This window comes from Macrobrachium nipponense, chromosome 23, assembly GCF_015104395.2.
Source record: "Macrobrachium nipponense isolate FS-2020 chromosome 23, ASM1510439v2, whole genome shotgun sequence".
In the NCBI taxonomy this organism is placed as follows: domain Eukaryota; kingdom Metazoa; phylum Arthropoda; class Malacostraca; order Decapoda; family Palaemonidae; genus Macrobrachium; species Macrobrachium nipponense.
In genome coordinates, this window is record NC_061090.1 from 7,416,555 (window position 1) to 7,422,779 (window position 6,225).

The window sequence follows — 6,225 nt, forward strand, 5'->3', positions numbered from 1 at the left end:
ATCGGCTCTGAAACCCATAGCAGTCAAGAATGGCTAACAGGATTTGGAATTTTCCCCTTGGTTGCAAAACTGCATTTGTCTTACGACTTGTAACTTTAAACAGTCAAGAGAAAGCCCGTGGCCATACTTACTATAGCCTGAATAGGTAATTATTCAGTTTATAGTTTAAATCCAATATTTATGGTCTGATTTGTATTTAGCGTAACGTGATTATAATACTTGTAATGTCATTCAGGATTTTGAACATTTCCATTAACTATTCACTATGCTACCAAGAGAGAGAATGAGAGAGATTGTATGTAATCAGCCTTTCTATAACTATTTTTGTTAAAATAAGATTTTTATCCAAAGTAAATACAAGCTTATATGTGCCAAAATCTCCAGCAGACCAACAGATCATCCGATATTTTTTTGTTCTTCTTCTTTAGGCCGTACGACATGTTGGATATAAAGACTTTATGAATGGCGGAACGATACATAAATGTGGGTGGGTAGTAATAGCAGTGATATACATGAATTAAACGTTTAGGCCAACTGCTGGGATCCTTGAGGATCATTTAGCATTTCTTACAACTGCTCGAGAAATGAGTTTTTATAGCCAGAAGTTAAATTTCTAATCCAACAATGCCCATGATAGCCTTCAGTGTTATCCTGAATTATAACGGGGCCAAAGTGGGTGGAGCCTCGTGAAGTCATCATTCTGACGATAATTATTGGTGAAGGTTTAAAGCCAAAATACGGTACCGGCTATTTTTTTTTCAGTAAATAGGTAGATAGCCAATAAATAAAAATTGCTTGACATTGGATATAGCAGTTATCAAATCAAGATTGTCTACTATGTTTTTGAAAATTACCAACTATTCCCTACATCTTGTCAATCTGATTGTGACCAATAAAGTAGACTGTAATTTCTTAGGACACTTATTTTGGGAGTTAGACTAATAATCGAAGTGTTTTTGTATTTATTAACATATTTTGTTGGTTTGTTCATTATGACAATTATCAGTGGAGAGACTTCAGAGTTCATAAAGGTGTACTGCTTTGCTTGTATTTAAATTTGTATGTCATTGTTGCCAGAGGTCTAGCCTTCGTTACGTATAGCCAATCATCCATTGAGAAAGAGGGAAGAAATGCTGTCATAAGTTACGTAACGAGTGCGTTCGAAACCTTTTCTCTGAGTAAGTTGACCCGTCTTCAAAAAAAGTCACTTTTACATTATATGTACCAAGTTTATTCAACCTACGTAATGCAGAATACAGCCAAAATTTATGTGTAGATATAATTTGTATTCTGAATAAGCGTTATATTTATGAAATGCATAGATAAAAAGTTATTGCGAAAAAACCGTGTTACAGAGCCCCTGAATCTCATAGTAGTCTAAATGATTAATGGACAACTGGAGCCAGCGTACCCCACGGGGCTGACTTCATGTCTTCCAATAGGTTCCGATTCATAAGGCCTACGGTGCACTTCTTTGACAATGAGTAGACAAGGGGGTTCACTGATGGTTCTACAACATATGACTGGTCGTCAGCTCTATCACAAAGTAGTTCCTTCAGGGTGGAGAGACCCCAACCCTGTTAGTGGGTGAAGTGATGGTGTACAAAGGGACTATAGATGCCAGCTTGTGCCAGTAATTGCCTAACATGATGAGTATGACTTAAAATTCATCCGTCGTAATAGTGTAGGTGGATTCTTACTTGCTGTTCTTATGTATCAGGGGGGCCTCTACCTTTGATACCCATCACACTGCCATGTCACTAGACAATGCCACCATGCCCATAATTAGCATGACTGTCATCACCTTCGCTAAGACCTTGACGGACTCCAGCAATGCATGGGTCCTGCACAAGAGGGACTGCATTTATCTAGGAGACCCATGAGCTGACAGCATTCAGGCTGGATCTCTCCAGGTTTGTTAGGTGTCAGAGAACTGTCTATCTCCAGACCAATTAAGAGGTCCCTTGACAGGCAAGAGGAACAATGAGTGCGAGGGCCAAAGAGTGGACAGAGGCCAGAGCTGCAAACAAATCTGTCAAAGAATGTCAGATTTTATCAACAATAGGCAGACTTGCAGTTCTGTTCAAAGAAGGGGAACATGCACCACTCGAGATGGGTGTGCTTCTTAATGGACATCAGGAACGGCTTTGCCTCAGCCAATGATTTCATACCACTAGAATAAAAACTTGAAGGAACATTGAAGTCCTGCAAATGGCTATTTACCCCTTGAAACGGACAAGGTGCAATTACAGGCCACTTCATTCATGCCTTTTTGCGACTTAAGGTTAAGGGTAAATATAGACAAAAGTAAGAATGTCTTAAATTTAAATGTACTTTAAACATCCTAAAAATTATTTTTTTTACTTTAGATTCCCATTATATCTGCTAGAGGGTTCATGGGTTAATCAACTTTGTAGGGTGGTTTTAAGGGGTTTCCTCATGCTTGTATAAACTGTATCACAAAACATTATTATAATAATATATTTTGCAAGACTTGAATACAGAAAACTTGGTGCATTGCTCATCTGTAAAATTACCTCCCAACATGTACAGACTAACTAGTGGGTAAACAAATAATGAAATTTTAGGAAAATATAATGGGAGATCTTGTGCAGTCTGCAGCGAAATGCATTGCTGCACACACCAAACTCAAGTATAAATGAGTATTAAGTGAAAGAATTACTCGTCTGTCCACTGGTTATTTTGTACTTGTTGGGGCCGTGATTTTATAGACGGGCAATGGATCAAGTTCTCTATATTCAAGTCTTGAAAAAAAAAAAATTGTTTCGTATAACAGTCGATACAAGTACTATGTGGTATTTGGTACATACGAAGGAGGGAAATCCTTTAAGAGGTGGCCGCCGTATAGCACCCAACATCTGTTCCCTGAAACTATTATTGTCAAATGAATCCAACCCTGTGCTGTTGGAGGCTCTTGCGCCAAGAGCTTCCCGTCCTAAAGCTCCTTGCTGGCGATGACAGGAATCTGTATCTAGCTCCTCCCACTTTCATTTTTTGATGAACTTTTTCCATATTTCTTTTAAAATGTTAGTCATGGGATGTTACTGTTTGTATTAACAAGTAGTAATATTGGCAAAAACTGGCCCATGTGTGTGTTAGGATTAGACTCCACCTTCAGATTAAACTATGACGAATTCTTGTCCTGAAAAGAGAGAGTTTACCTCCAAAGTGCTCAGTGGGGCGGGGGAGGGGATCGGTTAGCGCCGTCATTGCAACTCACACGGTGTACTGTTTAGGCATTACTTAAGGTTCTTTGCAGCGTCCCTTTGGCCCCTAACTGCAACCCCCTTTCATTTTCTTTTGCAGTACTACAATTCATATTCTCTCTCTTTCATCTTACTTTCTACCCTCCCCTAACAATGGTTTCATAGTAAAACGGCGAAGTTTTCCTCCTGTTACACCATGCAAACCTTTCTACTATCAATATCCTTTTCAGCGCTGAATGACCTCATAGGTCCCAGCGCTTGGCTTTGTACCAAAATTCATATTCCATTCCATCTCCAAAATGACATTTTGCCTTCGTGTTTATCGTAGTCGTCACAAACCAAGGAATTGGTTTGTTTTACAGAGTACGCTGTTGTAGATAATTAGTAATGGGAAAACCTCCAAGCAAACGCATATTATGAGAAAATAAAGCAGGAACCAGAATAAATGATGAATCTTATTGTCTGTTATAACTCAGACGAATCTTACTGTATGCTAGAAGTCAATGAGTCCTGTGGAGTTTGAGGGTGGCAAATATTTTCCCTACCTTTTGTCATCCACTGATAGGGAGTAATTTCGTAGTTTGCTTATTATTGCTTATTATACTTACACCCACTGCTCATCTCAGTAATTTACAGCAAAGGGTCAAAACAGTCAATATAAATGTGAATTTCATAAAAGGATTAAAAGCAAGGAATATAAATGAAATTTCCAGCTAAGGGTTGAAAGCAAGCAGTACCTAAATATTTAACTGGGCAAATTGTCAGAGGCGATTCATATAATTTTCATGGGTCAAAAGCAAGCAATGGAAATGTAATTTTAAGTAAAGGATTAGGTGAAAGCAAAGCAAAGAATTGCAAGAAAGCAGTGTAAGAGGGATTTGCAACAAATTATCATAGGTGGGAAATAGTCGTTTTCTGTCGAGGGTCAAAAGCAAGCAACATAAATGTAGTTTTTAGTAAATTGTCTCAAGGGAATAATATAAAGTAAATATTCAGTAAATGAGATAACAAGCAGTATAAACGTCATTTTCAGCAAAGGCGTGAAAATAAGCTGTATAAATGTAATTTTTAACAAAGGGTCAAAAGCGAGTGATGCAAATGTAATTTTTAGCAAATTGTCATCGGCGAGTAATATAATTTTTCAGCAGTGTCAGAAGAGAGCGACGTAAATGTACTTATTTTTTTATCGAAGGGCCAGTAGCAAGCAACGTAAATATCATTATCAACCAATTACCGGAGGCGAATACCTCGGGGGTGGGGGGGGGGGGGGGGGGGGGGATCGAGTGCCGTTACTGCAGCTCATGCACTGCAGGGAGTACTTGAGGTTCTTTGCCTCTTAGCTGCAACCACTTTCGTTCCTTTAACTGTACCTCCTTTCATATTATCTCTTCATCTTACTTTCCACCCTCTTCTAGCAGTTGATTCATAGTGCAACTGCGTGGTTTTTCTCCTGTTATACACCTTTCAAACCTTTTGTTGTCTATTTCCATTTCAGTACTGAATGACTTCATAGGCCCCAGTGCTTGGCCTTTGGCCGAAATTCTATATTCAACTCAACTTGCTTTTATGGTATCACCGTTCATGATGGCTTCAGGGTGTTGGTACCAAATGAGGTCTCGCTTCCTTTTAGGATTTTATTTGGTTTGTTCATTTTTGGCCATGTAACAGGTGATCTTGTGAGTCTCTCTCTTTCTCTCTCTCTCTCTCTCTCTCCTCTCTCTCTCTCTCTCTCTCTCTTTGGGAGATGAAATAAAATATCGGAATACAAAGTAATTTTAATTTTAATCTCTATTTCGGTACTTTAGTTTCATCTCCCTAGTCTTGCTCTCTGTACATAGGAGAGAGAGAGAGAAGAGAGAGAGAGAGAGAGATTTACAAAATTCACCTTTTACGTGGCCACAACGGGGCGTGAGTATTGTTGTCTGTTGGACCAATGACGGTGGGAGGCGTGATAGAGGTCTCTCATTGGACGATGTCACGCCTCCCAAACACTCTGACTCCTCCCCCTCCTACTCTGCTTCTCGGATTCTGATTAGACTGATGCTGTTACCGTCAGTATGGCCTCTGTATTATGATAATAATAGCTTTTGATTATTTAATTCCTGGTTGAATTATTTATCACCAATCAGTGAGACACCAGGATAAGGTGCACTGTAGGCACTACTTCACGTTTTTTAATCAGCGTTCCCTCGGCCCCTAGCTGCAGCCCCAATCATATTTTTTACTATACCTCTGTTCTTGTTCTCTTTCTTCCATCTTACTTTCCACACCTTTCTTAACAGTTGTTACACCTTTCAAACCTTTTCACTTTCAATTTCCCTTTCAACTCTCAATGACCTCTCAGGTCCCAGTGCTTGCCTTTGTTTTAGATTTTATATACCATTCCATTCCAACTGTCAGTCAGTCTGGATTAAGCTGGCCTTGTGCCAGCACGAGTTCTTGCTTCAGGGCAGTGGTTATTATGAAACCTATAAAGTAAACATTATTTAAGTAACTTTGGGGTGTGCTTAGTAAAAAAAAAAATGTGGAAGTGGGTAAATAAGCAATTTAATTTGAAATTTAAGAAAGAATGGCAATAAAAACGAATGCCCAGCTCCAAAAATGTGTATCCTGAAAAAACAGAGGTATTAAAATGATTATCGTACTTGAAAACTAACAGCTAAAAAGGTTATGTTAATTTACATATTGTAAAATTTGTGTTTGGATGGATTTTGTCGTCATGTTAAAAACAAATGCATCAAACCGGTCCCTTATCTTAAGCAGCATACGTCCAACATGCTCACATTTGAGAATCACATAAAAATTTGGGGCGAAAGGTGGCCCTATGCTAGATCTCACGGCCATTCCATCAATTTGGATATATTCATTTACCTCATGAGGGGTGGGGGGAATGATAGTACTGTCAGCGCGCCTCACGTGGTGTACTGAAGCCATTATACTAGAGATTGTTTGGAAGTGTCCCTTCGGCCCCTGACAGCTCCCAGTTCCTTGGGCGTAT